The sequence below is a fragment of the Tyto alba genome, unplaced genomic scaffold (assembly GCF_018691265.1).
Source record: "Tyto alba isolate M040663 unplaced genomic scaffold, T.alba_DEE_v4.0 Super-Scaffold_1, whole genome shotgun sequence".
Lineage (NCBI taxonomy): Eukaryota > Metazoa > Chordata > Aves > Strigiformes > Tytonidae > Tyto > Tyto alba.
Window position 1 is genome coordinate 28,930,016 of NW_024881261.1, and position 14,620 is coordinate 28,944,635.

The window sequence follows — 14,620 nt, forward strand, 5'->3', positions numbered from 1 at the left end:
TGAACAGACTGAGGGCGGGGCGGGTACCTGAGTGGAGGGGCTGTCATTTACAGAAACTGGAATGCTGGAGAACCAAGTAATCTAAAACATGAAGAATGTGCGGTAACACAAGACTCTTGACAAATGAACTAATTGTCCAAATTCGTGTGCCTTAATTATTTGTGAATTCCTGCGCTGAAGGATCTAAGAAAACCCAAAGTTTTTGCTCTCAATTATGTGGTTGATGTTGAAGTTTGTTCCCATAAAAGTGGCCTGGAGTAACCAGAACCAGACTGTATTTATAATTATTTATAATTGTTTTCTCTTTAACATTCACTTTTGGATCTCCTAATGAAATATAGATTTACTTTTTTCAATCATCATTATGAATTAGATTGTGTTTATCATAGTAAGGCTAATAACTTACGGCATGCTCCACAAACTGATTGTTATACCTTCCTATGAGTTCCTCATAAATGAGGGAAACATTTTTTAATAACCTTGAAACTAATGAAAAATTTTTATATATTCTGTCTTTGAGCTGAGCTGTAAATTTGGAGAGACTACTCTCCACATGTTGCTTCTGATATGTTCTTTTGTCATGTAAATAATGGACAGTGCATACAGTCTGTTGTGGTTTGAGCCTGGTCAGCAGCTAAACGCCACGCAGCCGCTCACCCACCCTCCTCCCACTTGGGAATGGGGAGGGAATCGGAGGGGCAAAGGGAGACTCACGGGTTGAGATAAAAACAGTTTAATAACAGTAACAGAATAATACACTGACAGCAGTATCAACGGCTAACGTACAACACAGCTGCTCACCTCCCGCCTGCTCCCAGTCGACGATCCCAAACACCAAGGCCCCACAGCCACGCTCCTGGAAGTGAGAGCCCCTCCCGGCCCTCTCCTGCCTTTATATAGTGAGCACAAGGTCACATGACATGGGCTATCGGCCAATCGGGGCCCAGCCCTCCAGCTGTGCTCCCCCCGCTCCCGCACACAGGTGAGGGCACTGGGACCTGGGGAGCCCCTGGGGTCTCTGTGCTGCAGCACTGCTCCAGCTACTAAAACAAACAGGAACTCTATGCCAGCCCCAACCAGGACAGTATCCACCCCTTATTCCATATCATTTTACCTTATGCTCACGTTCCATATTTCTAATACATTATTGTTATTTACAATCCTCTTCCTTGGTCAAAGACATACTCATACAGATGCCATTCCCTCAGTCCATGGTCCATCATTTCAGGATGTATCATGAGTTGACTTGGTCCATAGCTTCAGGTTCCATCTGCCATAACAGTCCCTTCAGGCAGGAGGAGCAATGCTCAGTCAGTAGGGCAGAGGTGTCCTTGGACCTGACAGGAGGATGGCATGCAGTCTCTGTTGCAGTCGGAGCTGGTGGCTGATGCATCTGATGCTGTCTGTATTCACAGTCTGCGGCAGTCGCTGGGCATCAGTTGCTGGAACCAGTCCTATTTTCATCCAAGTTCATGTCTGCCATAACAAAACATTGGTAGGGTGGTGTGGTGACTAATCTAATACAGCTTATTGGCTATTTTCACCTAACATTAAGTCCCCTTGAGGTACACATCGGACTTCCCCGTCCTTCTGCATTACCCACCAAGTGCACCCGGGTCCTTGGGCAAAGGTAATCCCACATATGGGCTTACCTTTACCTGAAGGAGGTATAACCCAGACGGTCTTCCCCAGCATGTTTTTAGGGTGCACTACCGGGACTCTGTCTCCATCTACATTATGCAGAATGTTTGACTGCGCAGGGCCAGCCTGGTTGGCAGATCCTCTAGTATTGACTAACCAGGTGGCCTTTGCTAAATGTGTGTCCCAATGCTTAAAAGTTCTGCCTCCCATTGCTCTCAGCATGGTCTTTAGTAACCCATTATACCGCTCAATTTTCCCGGAGGCCGGGGCATGATAGGGGATATGATATATCCACTCAATGCCATGTTCTTTTGCCCAGGTGTTTGTAAGATTATTTCAAAAATGAGTACCATTATCTGACTCAATTCTATCTGGGGTGCCATGCCGCCACAGGACTTGTTTTTCAAGGCCCAGAATAGTGTTCCGAGCAGTGGCATGGGGCACGGCATATGTTTCCAGCCATCCTGTAGTTGCTTCTACCATTGTGAGCACATAACGCTTACCCTGTCGAGTCTGTGGGAGCGTGATGTAATCAATCTGCCAGGCCTCCCCATATCTATACTTTAACCACCTCCCTCCATACCAAAGAGGTTTTAACCCCTTGGCCTGCCTGATTGCAGCACATGTCTCACATTCATGGATAACCTGTGATACAATGTCCATAGTTAGGTCCACCCCTCGGTCACGAGCCCATCTATATGTTGCATCTCTTCCTTGATGGCCCGAGGAGTCATGGGCCCAACGAGCCATAAATTTTTCACCCTTATGCTGCCAGTCCAGATCTACTTGGGCCACCTTAATCTTTGCAGCCTGGTCCACCTGGTGGTTGTTTTCATGTTCTTCCGTTGCTCGATTTTTGGGTATATGAGCATCTACGTGGCGTACTTCGCAACCAAGTTCTCTATTCGAACAGCAATATCTTGCCACAAATCAGCAGCCCAGATGGGTTTGCCTCTACGCTGCCAGCCACTCTGTTCCCACTGCCGCAACCACCCCCACAGGGCATTCGCCACCATCCATGAATCAGTGTAGAGATAAAGGACTGGCCATTTTTCTTGCTCGGCGATACTTAAGGCCAGCTGGATGGCTTTCACCTCTGCAAATTGACTGGATTCACCCTCTCCTTCAACAGCTTCTGCGACCCAACGTGTGGGGCTGCACACAGCAGCCTTCCACTTCCGATGTTTCCCTACAATGCGACAGGACCCATCGGTAAATAAGGCATATCGCTTCTCATTATCTGGTAGCTCATTATATGGCGGTGCCTCTTCAGCTCGGGTCACCTCTTCCTCTGGTGACATTCCAAAGTCTTTGTTCTCTGGCCAATTTGTAATTACTTCCAGTATTCCTGGGCGGTTGGCGTTTCCTATTCGAGCCCGCTGTGTGATGAGCGCGACCCACTTACTCCACGTAGCATCAGTTGCATGATGTGTTGAGGGGACCTTCCCTTTGAACATCCAGCCCAGTACCGGCAGTCGGGGTGCCAAGAGGAGCTGTGCTTCTGTACCAATCACTTCTGAAGCAGCTCGGACCCCTTCATATGCTGCCAGAATCTCTTTTTCAGCTGGAGTATAACGGGCTTCAGATCCTCTATATCCTCGACTCCAGAATCCCAGGGGTCGACCCCGGGTCTCCCCTGGTGCCCTCTGCCAAAGACTCCAGGTAGGGCCATTCTCCCTGGCTGCAGTGTAGAGCATATTTTTAACATCATGTCCTGCCCGAACTGGCCCAAGGGCTACAGCATGAACGATTTCTTGTTTAATTTGTTCAAAAGCTTGCTTTTGTTCAGGGCCCCATAAAAAGTCATTTTTCTTTCAGGTCACTTGATAAAGAGGGCTTACGATCTGACTGTAATTTGGAATATGCATTCTCCAGAAGCCTATCACACCTAAGAAAGCTTGTGTTTCCTTTCTGCTGGTTGGTGGAGACATAGCCATTATTTTATTAATCACATCCATTGGAATCTGACGACGTCCATCTTGCCACTTGATTCCTAAAAACTGAATCTCCTGTGCAGGGCCCTTGACTTTACCCCATTTTATGTCAAAGCCAGCTCTCAAAAGAATTTTAACTATTTTCTCTCCCTTCTCAAAAACCTCTTCTGCTGTATTCCCCCATATAATGATGTCATCAATGTATTGTAAATGTTCTGGAGCTTCACCCTGTTCCAGTGCAGTGTGGATCTGTCCATGGCAAATAGTGGGACCGTGCTTCCACCCCTGGGGCAGTCTGTTTCAGGTGTATTGGACACCCCTCCAGGTGAAAACAAACTGTGGCCTGCATTCTGCTGCCAGAGGGATGGAGAAAAAGGCATTGGCGATATCAATGGTGGCGTACCACTTAGCTGCCTTTGACTCCAATTCATACTGAAGCTGCAGCATGTCTGGCACAGCAGCACTTAACGGTGGTGTGACTTCATTCAGGCCCCGATAGTCCACTGTCAGTCTCCACTCTCCATTAGACTTCCGCACTGGCCATATGGGGCTGTTGAAGGGTGAGCGAGTCTTGCTGATCACCCCTTGGCTCTCGAGTTGATGAATCAGTTGGTGGATGGGAACTACAGAGTCTGTTGGTGCGATATTGCCGTCGGTGCACAGTCGTGGTAGCGATCGGCACCCGTTGCTCTTCAACCTTCAGTAGTCCCACAGCAGAAGGATCCTCTGAGAGCCCTGGCAGAGTGGACAGCTGTTTAATTTCTTCTGTCTCCAAGGTAGCTATACCAAAAGCCCACCGGTACCCTTTTGGGTCCTTAAAATACCCTCTCCGGAGGTAATCTATACCAAGAACACAGGGAGCTTCCAAGCCAGTTACAACAGGGTGCTTTTGCCACACATTTCCAGTTAGGCTCACCTCAGCCTCCAACACAGCCAGCTGTTGAGAATCTCCTGTCACTCCTGAGATACAGATAGCCTCTGTTCCTTGGAAATTCGACGGCATCAGGGTGCACTGGGCACCAGTGTCCACCAAAGCCTTATACTCCTGGGGGTCCGATGTGCCAGGCCATCAAATCCACACAGTCCAGTAAACACGACTGTCCCTCTCCTCCACCTGGCTGGAGGCAGGGCCTCTCTAATGCTGCTCATAGTATCCATTGTTGATGAAGGGGTTAGTGCAGTCTGTGCGAACCTCTGTCTCATCCTGGTTACTCACTTCTTGTAAGTACGACTCAGAAGTTCTTCTCATAGGATCAGGAGCAAAGTCAATTCTTCTACACTGTTTGGGTAACTGATTAGCGGAGACCGGAGCAGCACTTATCCTGGAAGAACCTTGATTTGTAGCCATTCTTCCTTCCAACTCTCTAACCCGCTCTCTTAGAACGTAGGTGGGTTTCCCGTCCCATTTCCTCATATCTTCTCCATGGTCGCGCAGGTAATACCATAGGTTCCCCTGTGGTGTATACTGTCTCACTTGAGTAGGGAGTCGTTTGCTCCTGATAGCCGAGACCTTAGGCTGTGGAGGTGGAGAGTAGGACATGTCCTCTTTGAGTTGTCGGACTTCTTGTGACAGTTTCTCCACAGCTGCGACGATGGAAGAAGAGAGACTTTCTTCGTAGTGCCGGAGTCGGCGAGCCAAGTCATCCATAGTTGGTCCCTCTTCGTCTCTCCAGTCAAATACTGCTAGTGCATTCAAATGTGATGATGGAACACTCCGTATAAACTTCCGCCACATGGGCCGGGTGCATTGGACTTCATCTGGGTCTGTGGGTAGTCACGCATCATCTGGATCATAATAAACCATCTCCCACACAGCCAGTTCCCTCAGGTATTGGATACCTCTCTCCATGGCAGTCCACTTACTTAGATGACATGCAAGATCTTCCTTGAAGGGATATCTGTCCCTCACACCTGACAGTAGTCGTCTCCAAAGGCTGAGCATTTGTGTCTTTCTTCCAATAATCTTGTCAATGCCTGCATCCCTGAGCAGGGATCCCAGTTGCCTGGCTTCTCTACCTTCTAATTCCACACTGTTGGCACCGCTATCCCAGCATCGGAGCAGCCAGGTAAGGAGGTGTTCACCTGGATGGCGGCTGAAATCCTTTCTCGTGTCTCATAGTTCACTCAGGGATAGAGATCGGGTGATTACCACTGGCTCTGCCTCCTCCTCCTGTTCTTGTGAGGGCCCTGGTTCACCATCATCTTTTACAATGCGAGGGGATTTTTTAGTGTATTTCTTCTTCTGTATGGGAGCGACTGATACTGTTGTGGATTGATGCTCCAGTTCACCCGCAGTACTTATCGTAGGGGTCAGATTGGCTGCAGTGCCTGTTGCCTGAGTTGGAGTGGCTGCAGTGCCTGGTGGGGGTGTCAGAGTGGTTGCAGTGCCGGTTGTTTTGCTCGCAGATGCAGAGACGTCTTCCTTTTGAGGATACTGCATGGTGGCAAGCAGGGTTCGGTAGGCACGGGCCAGGCCCCAGCACGTTGCAATGATCTGTGTCTCTCTTGAGGTGTCAGGATGACAGCACACCTTTTCTAAATATTTTACTAATTTCTCAGGATCCCGCACTTGTTCAGGGGTGAAGTTCCAAAACATTGGAGGTCCCCACTGCCCTAGGTACTTGCCCATGCTACCCCACACCCCCAGCCACTCATAACTCTGCAACCCTGGGGTAGACCTCTGGGTGGTATTCAGAAACAGTTGCTTAACCCAAAACAGAACCTGAACCACATTCAGGAACGCTACAGCTTCCAGAAACAAGACAACAACGTTAATATGAGCGTTCCATGGATATTCAGAGTTCTCAGCATTTCCAAGTATACTTGCAAGTAGCTTGGAGAAGGGGAAGATGGAAAAGGTATCTCCCCCTTGGGTGGGCTTTCTGAGGAGAAAAGGTGGAGGGTATAGTTACTAACCCATTCCAGTAGGTGCTCCACTACTCCCAGGACCGAAGATTTTATCATGCCATAAATTAGTGTTACATAATACAGCAAGGCAAAAATCTTAATCCAATTCCCACAGGTAATAAGCAGCAGCATGGGGACTACATATGGTAAGTAATGTGATGTATAACACAACTGCAGCAACAAAAACCACGATTTTAGGAGCCAAGCAAATGACATTATAACAGGATGGGCAGTCGGCATTATAACAAACTTGATAGTACCCACAGATCAAATCTGTTATTATCTCAACCCTTCGTGCCCCACATTGGGCGCCAAAAAGGACTGTTGGGGTTTGAGCCTGGCCAGCAGCTAAATGCCACACAGTCGCTCACCCACCCTCCCCCCACTTGGGAATGGGGAGGGAATCGGAGGGGCAAAGGGAGACTCACGGGTTGAGATAAAAACAGTTTAATAACAGTAACAGAATAATACACTGACAGCAGTATCAACGGGTAATGTACAACACAGCTGCTCACCTCCCACCTGCTCCCAGTCGACGATCCCAAACACCAAGGCCCCACAGCCACGCTCCTGGAAGTGAGAGCCCCTCCCAGCCCACTCCTGCCTTTATATAGTGAGCGCAAGGTCACATGACATGGACTATCGGCCAATCGGGGCCCAGCCCTCCAGCTGTGCTCCCCCCGCCCCCGCACACAGGTGAGGGCACTGGGACCTGGGGAGCCCCTGGGGTCTCTGTGCTGCAGCTCCTCCCGCTGCCAGACCAACGGGAGCTCTAGGCCAGCCCCAACCAGGACAATGTCTTATGTGATTTCAGTGTTTAGTGATGGTTTTGCTCCTAGTGCACTTTTACTTTAGTTCTAAAACTGACTGATAACAATCACTTAGAGCCTAGAGTGGTATTTGTTATCTAGGTACTGAGGTCCATTGCACACAAGTGATTACTGACATTCAAATAAATAATTTATTTTTTGAAGTTTCAGATATTGTGTTATTTTTTAACTAATTTTGTAACTAATGGCATTTATTTTCTCTGCACTAGATTATACAGGCACAGAAAAAAAGCAATTACTGAAATTGGTGAAGGGTATGAATTTTCTAGAGTATGATTTATCTGCTGATCTGCATCAGGTTTTCCTTGTCATCACTGGCAACATATCTTTTCAGTTCTCAAGTGAACTGCATTCCTTTCTTTCATTAATTGGTGTCCCGCAGCTATGAAAATGAGAACTTTTAAAATTTTGCTTAGGAGTTTGTAATCAATATTTATTATGTGAAAATGCAGGATATAGTGCAATAGTTAAAAGACAGATTTGGGTTGATGCAGGACAAGAAAGAGATATTCTAGAGAGTAGGTACAACACTGTTGTGCTTCCAGTTTTAGGGATCAGTGGTAATTCAGTCTCCAGAGCATTTATTTGGAATGATTATGTAAGTCTGCTTTGAGATTATATCCAAAAAAACCTGTGATACGTTTTGTGACCATTTCATTTGGAGCTGGACTAAGAGCAGTGATGTATTACACCCCCAGTGCATCAGCCAGTAGGTTACAGTGACCAAACTGTTAATGTGAAAAAGACTTGGAGTCATATTTTGCAGATGTCAATGGCTGTGTTCTTTCAACTGATTTGTTTTTTAGAAATACTACTCCTGATGCCATATCAGTCACTCTCTCTAGATTCCATCTCTGAAATATAATTTAGACTCATTTTAACATTATTTTGCACAATAAATCTCAAATATGGTTGTTAGAAATTTATGAAGCTTCTGTAACCTTATGTTAAGATTGTTTGTTTGGAGAGCACTACACGTCATTCAAATGGGATCTGTACAAACTGCAAAACTGTTTGCAGGTAAGTGCAAAATTATTCTTATGCTAAAAACATTGGGATCTCATGAAAGCAGAAGGGTATGCTCAGTTTTGTCCAGTCCAAAGTTAACAGATTCCAGCTTTTTTTACCAGGCTGTGTATGTGAAAGGTGTATTTGGCCCCAGCAAGGATGGTGTATATATAGCAAATCCAAGCTGCATTTCTTGAATCTGCTTGAAGTAAATGCCTGGTCAGCTCATCTCTTGGGTCCTTCTCAGGGTCCTTCACCTTCTTCCATCTGAAGCCTTCTCAGGCTTCAGTCTGGTATCACTTCTCCTGTTCCTAGCATTCCCCATCTTGTAGGGTGTAAACCATCTCAAGGCAAATGGCTCTCCAGCTGAAATACCTCGTGTGCAGAAGGGAAGCCACTAGCTTCCCTTCCTTTCTAGAAAACCAAACTCTGCTCCATATTACATTGATAAAAATCCATCTCTGGTGCAGTTTCCCTAGAAATGCAGCTGTGTAACTGAAAGTATAGCTCCATTAGTCTGGCCTTACACAGTAAACTGTCCTGTCCTGAACTGGAAGAGCAGAATAGCAGTACTACTGTTATACAGTCCACAGAGGAGGAACAAGACCTGAAAATAGAAAATGAGCTTTTATTAACTCTTATTACTTGAAACTTTTAAACTCAGCAAAGCATTATCAGATGTGCCTTAAGTTCTGACCTTTCTCACCATGGATCTTAGGGACACCTTTCTTCAGTAGGTGCTGAAAAGAGAGCAAGAGTTTGAAATTGTGTTCTGTTATCTTCCAAATCAGCATCCCTGATGACCACTTAATTTTGCATTAATTATAAACTAATCTGTATTTGCTGTTATACCCCTGATTAGAACCATCTCATTTGGTGCTAATATGACCTCTGCAGAGCATCTGAGTAATTTAGGATGAAAGCAGCATTTGTTAATCGGCTGCTGGTTTATCTTGCTAAAACACAATTTCAGGCTAAATACAGTCATAGAAAGAACCATCCTGTCACATGAGAAAAAAAACAGAATCTCTCAAAAGCTCTTTTCCTTCTCTTTATTTTTCAAGTGGCAATTTTCACTGAGAACTACAAGGTGGAAACAGGAAGCTATCTCAATCAGTAGTGACTTGTACTTACTGCTTTACTTTCTACTTAAGAGGCAAAGTGTTATGAAGGGAAGTCTGTGCCTTCAGCACTCCCAAAGTGGCTCTACCCTTTGCCCTAGCACCTGGAGGCATAAGGAAAGAAAAATAATTCCTACATTGTAGTTTGGCCAGTGATGCCCAGGAGAAGAAACAATGCAGGAGAACCTGGAAATCTAGGTGCAGTCTCACATCTCTCAAACTGTCTGCCAAACCTCTCAGCATTAGCAGCATGAGTGGATTGTCTGTTATCTCTAGGGAATTAATTTATCCTGAGGCATCTACAGTTACCATCTCTTTTTATGGTCTGTGACCCTTATGATGTTTCAGACATTGGTAGCTTGAACTGTTTAGAACAGTGCTTCAGGGTAGACAGTTGTGAGAGCTTTTTCCTGGCTGGCTGTGTGCTCTGGTACATTTATGTCTTCAATTAGTGGCAGTTTGTCCCACAAAGATGAGCTTGTGCGTTAATCCTGCAAGAAGCTTCTGGCAGCTTTGCAGTGGAAGGAAGACTCTACAGTGTCTAAGTGGTTGGCATCCTCTTCCAGGGTGTTTAAATGCAGATACAACTTCAGGCAGCTGGACTAAGAATACAGAATGTGAGAGCAGTAGTCAACCCACATTTAGGTGACCAATTTCAGACTGCCTGATTGTGCTAACATTGGGCCTCATGGAAATGGGCCTGTATCAGCTCAACAGTGCAGCAGACTGAATTTCAGTGTTTCATTGCATCTTTAACAGAAAACATTACTGCAGAGCTGAGAACAATGCATGAGTGCGTATACTGTCTCACAACATTCAAAACCCCAAAGCCGCCCTCTGTGTTGCTCTGCCTTAGTTCTGTTTTTTACCCTGTTGTTTGGATACTTATGGTAACTGTATCATGATGAGTCCCAGTTGTTTACATCCCTAACTGTCCTACTTCATCTCACAGCTTGTACTGAACACGTTTCAGAGATGCGCCAAAGGCAGTGAGAAAGGGAAGGAGGGATTAAACCATCTGGTCCCGCTGCCTTGTTGCCCATCAAGCTTTCTGTGCTCTCTCGGGAGAGCTCTGGACAGCATCTTTCCCTTCCTCCCATCTGCACTGTTGGACTACAACCCTTGGCCACCTTTGCCTTGTGCTTGAGATAAATGTGAAAAACAGTCTCTGTGCAACCTTCCCCCCTGCCCCAAGAATGATTCCCAAGCACGTTTTTGATTCAAACTTTTGTTTTCATGCAAGAAAAGAAGCTAAACTACTACAAGCTGCTTTAGCTGAGATAGGCACAGCACTTCAAATTTAGTTGGAAATTCTGAAACCTCTTAAGCAACATCATAATGAACACATTGGTTACTCTCCTTACTATCTCTTGCTTTGCACTTTGTGGATCTCAATGACACCTGTGCAAGGGTGTCCTGCTCAGACGTGGTTTGGTCAATGCTACTTTGCTTAACAGATCACAACCGTTTAATGCCTCTACCCCCTTATGCCCTCTCCACCCTGCTTAAGCAGCTATATGCATTCACAGAAGCAAGGTGAAGACAGGAAAAGAGAAAGGCAGGAAGGAGGAAGAAGTGATGCATCTTTAAAACCTTTTTACCTCTCTATAATAAAAGGTAAAGAGCTGCAGCTAAACTGGAAAAAGGGGGGTATTAGTGGTACTTACTAAGCCTGCTAAGTAGATCTCTTATTTGTGCATCAAAAACTAGTAGTGCAAATATCATCTTGAAGCCTCAGATTGCCCTCTATGTGCTGTTATTTTCTAGTATCTGGTATTTAGCTGAAAGATACAATTGCCAGCATCTGCAGAATGTCAGCTTTTTTTTCAAAACTAAAGTGCATTTCTAGCTTTCATGACTAATGGTGAAAAAAGGTTAAAAGCCTTTCAATTATAAAGTTCTACAAACAAAGTGAAAATGTTTGTTTCCTTTTAACCTCATATTTTAAAGTCTACCGTAAAGCAGAACCTGTAATTTTAACAAATGAGGATTAAGTGTCAGGAACAGTATGGCAGGACTCTGAACAGCAAGAAAAGCTGTTAGCTCATTTTACAATAGCAGTTGTAAAAGATATTTAAGAAATGTTTCAAATGTTGTCTACAACGCTTAACTGTATCATATATCACTTCACTGAAAATTGTATACTGCACTTTGTCTCGAGTTACTGGGAGCTCTCCAGTGGTTTTGAATGCTGCAGCCCAGAAGTTTATCTTTGTCAAATACTCTCAAAATAGTTCTGAAGTTGGCCTTTATTCTAGCAAATTGTCCAAGTTGTTGGAAAGTACAATAGTTTACATCATTTATCTCTGTTACAGTGGCACAGTATGTTACTCTGGAAAGGTGAAAGAACATAAAAGATGGGAGTTATTAGACGGTTGATCCCCATTTGTGCGGAAACATAGCTGGGAAAATAGATGCTAGAGAAACGCAATGGACCATTTGCATGGTAACACCGGTACTGAACCAATCAGGAGCACAGTTGTTCTCTCCAGGTTTTCAAAACTGAATTTTTGAAGTTAATACTTAAAATCCACGTCAGCCTTAGGGGATAGTCCAAGATAACAGTGGACATGGACTGACCTTGTGAAGGGGGCACCCTGTGTACCCAGCAGACTGGGCTCCGCATAGGGCTGAACATACATCTGAAAAGGCACGGTTGGGAAAAACCTATGCTCCACTTTATTTCTAGCTTAAATCCCTGAGGCAGTCTGGTCAGACAGACAAGCAATGAGACTACTTTAAAAATAAACATATTTGAAGCACTCTTGTGCAGATTCCCACTCCTGACAAACAAGCATATTTCTGACTGCCAGCTGCCAATGTTGCAGGCGTGTCTCTGTCACAGTCCATTCCCTCACACACTAGAGGTTATCAGATATCACAGCCTGCTTTTATAGAGGGAATGCTACAGCCTCCTTTCCTCTCATGAATATAGACAAGAATATTCTGAGAACAGGAAAGTATATGACTGGCAACAGAAGTGAGAAACCACCAAGGACTTCAGGAGATCAAAGAAAGGCAGGAAAAGGAAAATATTATTAGCAGGACAACTACTGCTTCAGTGATTTAGCATACTTATTTGAGGATATTGGTCTAGACATTTAGGTAAACTTTGCTGTACTCGTGGCGTTTGAGCTATGCTGATGTGAAAAGGATTGATTTAGTTTAGTACTTGTTTGGAAGCTCGTGTCTCATGTCATGGAAAAAAGTCGACAAAAAGGGTACCCATAGTTGTGCTGCTGTTGATACTTCTAGAACAATACAGATAGGCTGGAAATATGTAACATCTTTCACAGTCATTGCTGTGTAGTCAATATTTGAATAAGATAATGGCTGTGTAGTTGCATGGTACGTATATATGCTGGGATCTGAGACAAGATGAACAGAAGTTGCTGTTTGTGCTTTTGCATTTCAGATGGAGAAAGTATGGAGACACACGTAGTCCATTTTACAGGTATGCATATATTTGTCACTCTTAGCAGAACAGATTTGAAATCTCTAGGCCAGGCTGTAGTCCATATCATTAAGAGTAGGATAACTGCTCTTTAACCAGACAGTGAGCTTTTTGAGTGTACAGGGGCTAGATTTCTGCATGCCAACTTCCTAGAATGATTCCTCAAACCAGAACAGTGAATGCCAAGCCAAATTGGAACATAAATAAATAAAAAAAGTTCAACAGGTAGCTGAAATGGTTATTAATAATTTTGCAGAGTTTCTCTTGTCTTACTAAAAAAAATTATGTTTACGCTTCAAAACTGCATATAAAGCTGCTATAAGGAGTGACCCCCATGGAATAACAAATTTATATTTTATTAGTTAAGTAGTTGACATTCATGGTTATTACATTTCTCAGGGTTATTAAATATTCTCTTTGATTTGTCATGCTAATCTGCTGTGTTTTAATAACCTACAAAAGAGTTTTAGTTTTAATCATTCTGGCCTCAAGCAATATTCAAGATTTCCCAGCCTCTCCAGAGAGAATCTGAGGTTGTAGGGCTCTGTTCATTCTCTTTTGTTTTCTTTCTATTTCTTTGGGTCTTCATCTGTTCCTTCTTTTTACCCACTAGATGAACTCCAAGGGGCCTTTAATTAGCTAGATAAAAAAGAAAAGGCACTGCAGAGCTCAAATAAAACAGATGGGAGTGTATTTCTTCATGCAACTTGAACTGCAGGTTGCAGTGGCTTGTGCCTTGGCTTAAGAAAAATGCTAAGTGACTGTGATCCTCACCAGCAATTGAATAGCCTCGCCTTTTTTCCCCCTCAATATCTGATTAGAGAGAAGAATTTCCTCCCGGTGATTTCTCAGACATTCCTTCTCCAAGTTTTCCCATTTCTTAATGGTTTTCATCTTTCTCCTCAACATTTTACAGCCTAAGGAAGTTTCAGAAGGACAAATAAGTACCCTTTTTTTTCCCTTTGAAAGTCACTGGGAATTATAAAATTTTAGAAGTGCGGGTGTTATGTTTTAGACTCAAAGCAAGTTGCGTATTCCTACCTTATTACATAGTGTTCCTTGAATCATTCTGTTCAGTACAAAAATACTCTTTACTGGTTAAAAAGTAAAAAATTCAAGAAGTTGCCACTGTTTTGTTCTGTTCCATGTGGATATTTTACTGAAATCCTCAAAGTATCAAACAAGTTAAAAAATACTATTGGGTGTTGCAATGCTTTTTAAAATGCCATAGATTCAGCTGCTTGAATTTCAGTTACATTGCAGTAGTCTTCTGCTCCTCACAAATGAATGAAAATATACGGTTCACTGTGCTAATATTTCCAGTTCTGGGTATCAGTTTTCACATTTTACAGTCAGAACAAAAGGCTCTCAGTATAGCCCAGACTGTAATAATAACAAGCAAAATGGTAGAACATGGGTATAGTTTTAGTTATAGGATATAAACATAGCAAATATTTGCAGGGAGAGGTCATACTTTTTATTAGGGCACCAGATACAGGCCTTAAGCTTCTATTTTTTAATGTGAAGAATTTCTGTGATCAAATCTTGCCATTTTTACGATGTCAAGATAAAACATAAAACATGAGTCCTCATACTTCAGGGAACATCTCAAAATGCATGCTCAAGCAACACAACAAACATTGCAAACAATGCCAATTTGGTATGAAATAAACCATGTTTCTATTGAGAGAATCCTCTCAATTTTAACTTATTTCCTTACCCAAC